This window comes from Balaenoptera physalus, assembly GCF_965194825.1.
Source record: "Balaenoptera physalus genome assembly, chromosome: X".
NCBI lineage: Eukaryota > Metazoa > Chordata > Mammalia > Artiodactyla > Balaenopteridae > Balaenoptera > Balaenoptera physalus.
Window position 1 is genome coordinate 87,684,082 of NC_138903.1, and position 10,224 is coordinate 87,694,305.

The following is a 10,224-nucleotide window of genomic DNA, read 5'->3' on the forward strand; positions in this document are numbered from 1 at the left end:
CCCAGAGAAAGGATGAGGAGATATAAGAGGAAGAAGAAGTAACTGAAGAACTGAAGAGATTCACGATGCAGGAAATGGCAAGGGGATTTTCTTTATTTGAGGAGGTATTGTTAGTTTTTGAGGCACAGGACCCATACATAGGATGGTACACAAATGTTGCAGCAGCCGTTCAGAATGCAATCCAGTGCTAACAAATCATCTATGATGAGAAAAAAAGAGCTAAGAGCTACTACCCAGACATTACTGGATCGTTTCTTCAAGAGGGTAGATAGAATTGAATCCAGCAAGGAACCAGAACCTGTGCCATCAACGTCAGGCATGAGTGAAATTGCAACTTGCCCTCCGTCTCCTATTGCTGATGATCCTTCAGCTCCACCATCTCCCACTTACTCTCCCTCCTTCAGTCAGTAACTCTTCTTGCATGTTCACTCAATGCGAGCCCCTGTATGCCAGCTGTTGTACTGTACTACTGTACTTTTCAAGGTATTGTACTATAAGATTAAAAATGTTTTCTTTATTTTTTGTGTTATGTATTATTTGTGTGAAAAATATTATAAACCTATTACAGTACAGTACTATATAGCTGATTGTGTTAGTTGGGTACCTAGCCTAACTTTGTTGGACTTACAAACAAATTGGACTTATGGACACACTCTTATGAACTCATTTGTATGTTGGGGATTTACTGTAATGGACATAGTAAATGTAAGAATAAAAGAATTGCTTAGGGATAAAGAGAGGCATTCATAACGGTAAAAGTGTCAGTATAACAAGAAAATGTCATAACTCTAACTCCTCATTTAGCAAACACCATACCCCAAAGTATATAAAGCAAAATTAACAAAAATAAAAATAGATATAGAAAATCCACAATCATAGTAGTAGTCTTTATCACATATATTTCAACTTAGAATAGCAGGAGAAAGATAATGATATAAAAATTTGAACTACACAATTAATTAATTTGACCTAATTGACATATAGAACACTGTGCCTGACAATGACAGAACTCAGTTCTTTTCATGTGTATAGAAAATATTTATTAACATGGACCACACACTGGTTCATAAAGAAAGTCTCGATATATTTCAAAGTATCAAATCACTCAGATTTTATTTTCTAGCTATAATTGAATTAAGTTAAACCTCAATAAGAAGGCAATAATTATACAAAATCCCATCGTCAGGAAATTGGGCAATTTATTTCTAAATAATCCATGGGTAAAAGCAGAAATCAAGACAGAAGTTATACAATGTTTTGGAAGAAATTATAATAATATGGTATGACAAAAGAAAACGTGAGAGTGGCAGCTAAGTCATGTGCTTAGAGAAAAATTTATTACCCAGAGTGCATTTATTAGAAAAGAAGAAAGACTGAGAATACATGATTTAGGCTTTTATCTCAAGAACCTAGAAAAAAATCAGACATAAGAAAGGAAGAAGGAAGGAAAAAGTAAAGATAAAGTAGGAATTAATGAATTAGAAAGCAGATAAAAAATAGAGAAAAATCAGTGAAATCAAATATTGGTTCTTTAAATGCATTAATAGAAATGATAAATCTCTAGAAATACTATTCAGGAAAATAAAAGGGAGAGAGAACAAGGACATCATTACAGATTTTACAGACATTTCAAGGTAATGAGAGGTTACTAGAACTACTTTATGTAGATGCCATTAACAGTTTGCATGAAATTGAATATTCTTCAGAAAACATAAGCTACCAAAGCTGATAGAGGGTATTGAAAATCTTTATACTGTGCTTTATTTTAAAGAGTGTGGCTTTGTTGTTAAAAGTTTCCATATGCACCTGCACATACACACGTGCACACACACATTTAGGCTCACATGGCTTTACTAATGAATTCTTCCAAATATTTAGGAAATAAAGAGCACCAATTTTGTACAAACACTTCCAGAAAACACAAGAAGGAGCACTTCCTCAATGTGTTGGTTAAGGACAGTATAACCTCAATTCTATATTCTAACATGAGCATGGAAGGAAAGGAAAATTACAGATCAGTCTTCTCATTTACATAGATGTCAAAATAAGATATTAGCAATTGAAATCATTGACATATGAAAAGAATAATACATTATATTCCACTGAACCTTATTGTAGTTATGTAAGAGTGCTTTAGTATTAGAAAATCGGTTATATTAACAGGAAAAAAAAAACGTGGACAATTCGTTTGATCATCTTTGACAAATGCAAACAAAACATTTGATAAAATTCAACAACATGATAAAATTCCAAGTAAATTAAGAATAGAAGGAAAAGAGGCTCCTTCAAGATGGCAGAGGAGTAAGACGTGGAGATCACCTTCCGCCCAACAAATACATCCAAACTACATCTAAAAGTGGAACAACTGCTACAGAACACCTACTGAACGCTGGCAGAAGACCTCAGACTTCCCAAAAGGGTCTTGGTACTCTGGCCGGGTGTCAGGCCTGACGCTCTGAGGTGGGAGAGCGGAGTTCAGGACATTGGTCCACCAGAGACCTCCTGGACCCATGTAATATCAATTGGCGAGAGCTCTCCCAGAGTTTTCCATCTCAACACTAACACCCAACTTCACTCAACAACCAGCAAGCTACAGGGCTGGACATCCCATGCCAAACAACTAGCAAGACAGGAACACAACCTCACCCATTAACAGAGAGGCTGCCTAAAATCATAAAAAGGTCATGGAGACCACAAAACACACCACCCGAGGCGTTCCTTCCCACCAGAAAGACAAGATACAGCCTCATCCACCAGAACACAGGCACCAGTCCCCTCCACCAGAAAGCCTACACAACCCACTGAACCATCCTTACCCACTAGGAACAGACACCAAAAACAACAGGAACTATGAACCTGCAGACTGCAAAATGGAGACACCAACACAGTAAGTTAAGCAAAATGAGAAGGCAGAGAAATACACAGCAGATGAAGGAGCAAGGTAAAAACACACCAGACCAAACATATGAAGAGGAAATAGGCAGTCTACCTGAAAAAGAATTCAGAGCAATGATAGTAAAGATGATCTAAAGTCTTGGAAATAGAATGGAGAAAATAAAAGAAACGTTTAACAAGGACCTAGAAGAACTAAAGAGCAAACAAACCATGATGAACAACACAATAAATGATATTAACAATTCTCTAGAAGGAATCAGTAGTAGAATAACTGAGGCAGAAGAACAGATAAGTGATCTGGAAGACAAAACAGTGGAAATAACAACCACAGAGCAGAATAAAGAAAAAAGAATGAAAAGAATTGAGGAAAGTCTCAGAGACCACTGGGACAATATCAAACGCACCAACATTTGAACTATAGGGGTCCCAGAAGAAGAAAAGAAAAAAAAAAGGGTTTGAGAAAATATTTGAAGAGATTATAGATGAAAACTTCCCTAAGTTGGGAAAGGAAATAGTCATTCAAGTCCAGGAAGCACAGAGAGTCCCATACAGGATAAATCCAAGGAGAAACACACCAAGACACATGTTAATCAAACTATCAAAAATTAAATGCAAACAAAAAATATTAAAAGCAGCAAGGGAAAAACAACAAATAACACACAAAAGAATCCCCATAAAGTTAACAGCTGATCTTTCAGCAGAAACTGTTCAAGCCAGAGGGAGTGGCAGGACATATTTAAAGTGATGAAAGGGAAAAACCTACAACCAAGATTATGCTACCCAGCAAGGGTCTCACTCAGATTCGAGAGAGAAATTAAAAACTTTACAGATAAGCAAAAGCTAAGAGAATTCAGCACCACCAAACCAGCTCTAAAGAAAATGCTAAAGGAACTTCACTAGCCAGGAAACACAAGAGAAGGAAAAGGTCTACAAAAACAAACCCAAAACAATTAAGAAAATGGTAATAGGAGCATACATGTTGATAACTACATTAAGTGTAAATGGATTAAATGCTCCAACCAAAAGACATAGACTGGCTGAATGGATACAAAAACAAGACCTGTATATATGCTATCTACAGGAGACCCACTTCAGACCTAGGGACACATACAGACTGAAAGTGAGGGGATGGAAAAAGATGTTCCATGGAAATGGAAATCAAAGGAAAGCTGGAGCAGCAATTCTCATACCAGAAAAAATAGACTTTAAAATAAAGACTATTACAAGAGACAAAGAAGGACACTACATAATGATCAAGGGATCAATCCAAGAAGAATATATAGCAATTGTAAATATTTATGCACCCAACATAGGAGCACCTCAATACATAAGGCAAATGCTAACAGCCATAAACGGGGAAATTGACAGTAACACAATCATAGTAGGGGACTTTAACACCCCACTTTCACGAATGGACACATCATCCAAAATGAAAATAAAACAGGAAACACAAGCTTTCAATGATACATTAAACAAGATGGAAATAATTGATATTTTTAGGACATTCCATCCAAAAACAACAGAATACACTTTCTTCTCAAGTGCTCATGGAACATTCTCTAGGATAGATCATATCTTGGGTCACAAATGAAGCCTTGATAAATTTAAGAAAATTGAAATCATATCAAGTATCTTTTCCATCCACAATGCTATGAGACTAGATATAAGTTACAGGGAAAAAATCTGTAAAAAATACAAACACATGGAAGCTAAACAATACACTACTTAATAACCAAGAGATCACTGCAGAAATCAAAGAGGAAATCAAGAAATACCTAGAAACAAATGACAATGAAAACACGACGACCCCAAACCTATGGGATGCAGCAAAAGCAGTACTAAGAGAGAACTTTATAGCAATACAATCCTACCTCAAAAAACAAGAAACATCTCAAATAAACAACCTAACCTTACACCTAAAGCAATTAGAGATAGAAGAAAGAAAAATACCAGAAAGTTAGAAAAAGAGAGAAATCATAAGATCAGAACATAAATAAATGAAAAAGAATTGAAGGAAACGATAGCAAAGATCAATAAAAGTAAAAGCTGATTCTTTGAAAGATAAAGAAAATTGATAAACCAATAGCCAGCCTCATCGAGAAAAAAAGGGAGAATACTCAAATCAGTAGAATTAGAAATGAATAAGGAGAAGTAACAACTGAAACTACAGAAATACAAAGGATCATGAGAGATTACTACGAGCAACTATATGCCAATAAAATGGACAACCTGGAAGAAATGGATGGATTCTTAGAAAAACACAACTTTCCGAGACTGAGCCAGGAAGAAATAGAAAATATAAACAGACCAATCACAAGCACTGAAACTGAACCTGTGATTAGAAAACTTCCAACAAACAAAAGCCCAGGACCAGATGAATTCACAGGCAAATTCTATCAAACATTTAGAGAAGAGCTAACACCTATCCTTCTCAAACTCTTCCAAAATACAGTAAAGAGAGGAACACTCTGTAACACATTCTACAAGGCCACCATCACCCTGATACCAAAAACAGACAAAATGTCACAAAGAAAGGAAACTGCAGGCCAATATCACTGATGAACATAGATGCAAAAATCCTCAACATAGATGCAAAAATCCTCAACAAAATACTAGCAAACAGAATCCAACAGCACATTAAAAGGGTCATACACCATGAGCAAGTGGGGTTTATCTGAGGAATGCAAGGATTCTTCAATATATGCAAATCAATTAATGTGATACACCATATTAACAAATTGAAGGAGAAAAACCATATGATCATCTCAATAGGTGCAGGTAAAGCTTTTGACAAAATTCAACACCCATTTATTATAAAAACCCTCCAGAAAGCAGGCATCAAGGGAACTTACCTCAAAATAATAAAGGCCATATATGACAAACCCACAGCCAATATCGTCCTCAATGGTGAAAAATTGAAACCATTTCCTCTAAGATCAGGAACAAGACAAGGTTTTCCACTCTCACCACTATTATTCAACATAGTTTTGGAAGTTTTAGCCACAGCAATCAGAGACGAAAAAGAAATAAAAGGAATCCAAATCAAAAAAGAATAAGTAAATCTGTCACTGTTTGCAGATGACATGATACTATGCATAGAGAATCCTAAAGATGCTAACAGAAAATTACTAAAGCTAGTCAATGAATTTGGTAAATTAGCAGGATACAAAATTAATGCACAGAGATCTCTTGCATTCCTATACACTAATGATGAAAAATCTGAAAGTGAAATTAAGGAAATAATCCCGTTTACCATTGCAACATAAAGAATAAAATATCTAGGAATAAACCTACCTAGGGAGACAAAAGACCTGTATGAAAATTATAAGACACTGATGAAAGAAAGTAAAGATGATATAAACAGATGGAGAGATATACCATATTCTTGGATTGGAAGAATCAACATTGTGAAAATGACTATACTACCCAAAGGAGTCTACAGATTCAATGCAATCCCTATCAAACTACCCCTGGCATTTTCCCCAGAAATAGAACAAACAATTTCACAATTAGTATGGAAACACAAAAGACCCCAAATAGCAAAAGCAATCTTGCGAAAAAATAATGGAGCTGGAGGAATCAGGCTCCCTGACTTGAGATTATGCTATAAAGCTACAGTAAACAAGACAGTATGGTACTGGCACAAAAATATAAATATAGATCAATGAAACAGGATTGAAAGCCCAGAGATAAACCCATGCACATATGGTCACCTTATTTTTGATTAAGGAGGCAAGAACATACAATGTAGAAAAGACAGCCTCTTCAATAGGTGGTGCTGGGAAAACTGGACAACTACATGTAAAAGAATGAATTTAGAACACTCCTATACACAAAAATAAACTCAAAATGCATTAAAGACTTAAATGCAAGGCCAGACACTATAAAACTCTTAGAGGAAAACATAGGCATAACACTCTGTGACATAAATCACAGCAAAATCCTTTTTGATCCCCCTCTAAGAGAAATGGAAATAAAAACAAATATAAACAAGTGGGATGTAATGAAACTTCAAAGCTTTTGCACAGCAAAGGAAACCATAAACAAGACGAAAAGACAGCCATCAGAATGGGAGAAAATATTTGCAAATGAAGCAACTGACAAAGGATTAATCTCCAAAATATACAAGCAACTCATGCAGCTCAATATCAAAAAAACAAACAACCCAATCCAAAAATGGGCAGAAGACCTAAATAGGCATTTCCCCAAAGAAGATATACAGGTTGCCAACAAACACATGAAAGGATGCTCAACATCACTAATCATTAGAGAAATGCAAACCAAAGCCACAATGAGGTATCACCTCACACCAGTCAGAATGACCATCATCAAAAAATATACAAACAGTAAATGCTGGAGAGGGTGTGGAGAGAAGGGAACCCTCTTGCACTGTTGGTGAGAATGTAAATTGATACAGCCACTATGGAGAACAGTATGGAGGTCCCTCAGAAAACTAAAAAGAGAACTACCATACGACCCAGGAAAATGACTACTGTGCATATAACCTGGTAAAACCATAATTCAAAACGAGTCATGTACCACAATATTCATTGCAGCTCTATTTACAATAACCAGGACATGGAAGCAACCTACGTGTCCATCAACAGATGAATGGATAAAGAAGACGTGGCACATATATACAATGGAATATTACTCAGCCATAAAAAGAAACGAAATTGAGTTACTTGTAACGAGTTGCATGGACCTAGAGACTGTCATACAGAGCGAAGTAAGTCAGAAAGAGTAAAACAATACCGTATGCTAACACATATATATGGAATCTAAAAAAAAAAAAAAAAAGGTTCTGAAGAACCTAGGGGCAGAACAGGAATAAAGACACAGACATAGCGAATGGACTTGAGGACCCGGGGTGAGGGGGAAGGTAAGCTGGGACAAAGCGACAGAGTGACATGGACATATATACACTATGAAATGTAAAATAGATAGCTAGTGGGAAGCATGCGCATAGCACAGGGAGATCAGCTTGGTGCTTTCTGTCCACCTAGACAGGTGGTATAGGGAGGGTGGGAGGGAGACGCCAGAGGGAGGATATATGTGGATGTATGTATATGTATAGCTGATTCACTTTGTTATACAGCAGAAACTAGCACACCATTGTAAAACAATTATACTCCAATAAAGATGTTAAAAAATATATATAAAAAAAAGAATAAAAGGAAACTTTCTTAATGTGATAAAGACATGTTTTAGTTAGCTACTGCTGCCATAGCAAATTACCACAATTTTAGCAGCTTAAAGCAACACAAATTCATTATCTCACATGTTCTGTGATCATAAATTTGGGTGGACTTGGCTGAAATTAAGGCATTGTCATGGCTGTACTCCTTACTGGAGGCTCTGGGAAATAATCTGCTTTCGACCTTATTCGGGTTTTTTGGAGAATTCACTTGTGCAATAGTAATAAACTTTTTCCTTGCAAACTATCATCTGGAGGCTATCCTTACCTCCTAGAGACCTCTGTCTAGTCCCTGTAAATGGCCCCAGTATAATGGTGTGGTAAACCCTTCTCATGATTTTACTCTCTCTGAGTTCCTCTGCAACATATTTCCTGCTTCCTCTTCCACCTTATTTTTCTAACTCTAGGCAGAGAAAGTACGCTGCTATTAAGGGCTCATGTGATTATATTTGGTCAACCTGGATAATCTCCCTATTTAAGACCTGTAGTCTTAATTACATCTGCAAAATCCCTTTGCCATATAATCCAATATATTCACAAATTTAAGAGATAGGGCACAGATATCTTTGGGGGAACATACTGCTCACCATAAGGCATCTATTGATACAAAAACTTTATAGTGCATAAGATACTCAATCAGGAAATATTGGAAACTTTTCTACTGAACTCAGGAATGAAACAAAACTGGCCACTATCACCAATTTTATTCAATACTGTGCTATAGGAGCCAATCTAAGGAGGAAAGAAAAATAAAAGGTGTAAGGTTTGGAAAGCAAATAATAAAACTCTAATTACTTGTAGATGACATAATCATGTACCTAGAAAATTCAAAACTGACTATGTACCAGCATCATACAAATTGAAACACAATTCTTAAAAAAGTAGCATCCAACTATGCTTGTGTGAATGTAAAATGGTGCAAGCATTGTGGAAAGCAGTTTGATGGTTCCTCAAAAAATTAAACATAGAATTACTTTATGATCCAGCAATTCCACTCTTAGATATATACCCCAAAGAATTGAAGGGAAGAACTCAGATAATTTTATGCCAATATTCAGAGCAGAATAATTCACAATAATCAAAATGTATGTAGAAAAAAATGCAAGTGTCTATCAGAAGATAAATGGATAAAAAAAGGATGGTGGATACACACAATGGAATATTATTCTGTCATAAAAGGGAATGGAATTCTGATATATGCTACAACGTGAATAAACCGGAAGGCATTATGCTAATTGACACAAAAGGACATATATTGTATAAATCCACTAATATGAGTTATATACAATAATCAAATTCATAGAGACAGAAGGTAGAATAGCAGTTACCAGGTGCTGGTGAGAGGGGCTCATGGGGAGTTATTGTTTAGTGGGTGCAGAATTTTGCAAGACGAAAAAGTTCAGGAGACTGGTTGCACAAGTAGTGAGAATATTCTTAATACTACTGAACTGTATACTTAAAAATGGTTAAGATGTTGAGCTTTATGTTATGTGCATTTTACCACAATTAAAATCTTAAAAAAATTAAAAAAAATTGCACCCCAAGGCATAAAAATCATATATCTAGGACTTCCTCAAATGAAAGATGTACAAGACCTCTATACTGAAATCTAAAAACGTATTATGGAGAGAAATTTTAAAACATTTAGAGAAATATATCACATTAGATTGGAAAATTCTATACTGTAAATGTGTCAATTCTTCCAAATTTTTCTAAAAATTCAATGAAATTGCAATAAATATATTAGCAATATTTTTGAGGAAATGATTATCCTGATTCCAAAACTCAAGTGGAAATGCAAAGGACTAAGAACAGCCAAGGATATCGTGAAGAAGAAAGCAAATCTTGAGGGCAAGAACTATCAGATATCAAGATGTATTATAAGAAAAATAGAAATTGAGACAGTGTGATACTGGCACAAACTGACTAATGGATCAGAGAAAAGAACCAAGAAACAGACTCACACGTACACAGTAACTTACTTATGACAAAGATGATACTGTAGTGCAATGAAGAAAGACGTATCATTTTAGTAAATTGTGCTTAGTGAATTGGATATACGTATAAAAACACATTTATCTAGGACTACACTAATGATTCTCAAAGTATGGTCCATGGACCCTGGGACTTCC

The 10,224-nt window shown here is 35.6% G+C and overlaps 1 pseudogene across 1 annotated transcript in view; it reads right to left on the reverse strand.

Moving 5' to 3' along the window:
- Nucleotides 1-7,901, reverse strand: part of LOC309653244 (small ribosomal subunit protein uS15 pseudogene) — a 35,159-nt pseudogene extending 27,258 nt beyond the window's left edge. The window contains exon 1 of the transcript in view: nucleotides 1-7,901. This exon is cut by the window's left edge and continues 27,258 nt beyond it. The product of the transcript in view is annotated as a small ribosomal subunit protein uS15 pseudogene (transcript).
- Between the last annotated feature and the right edge of the window lie 2,323 nt (nucleotides 7,902-10,224).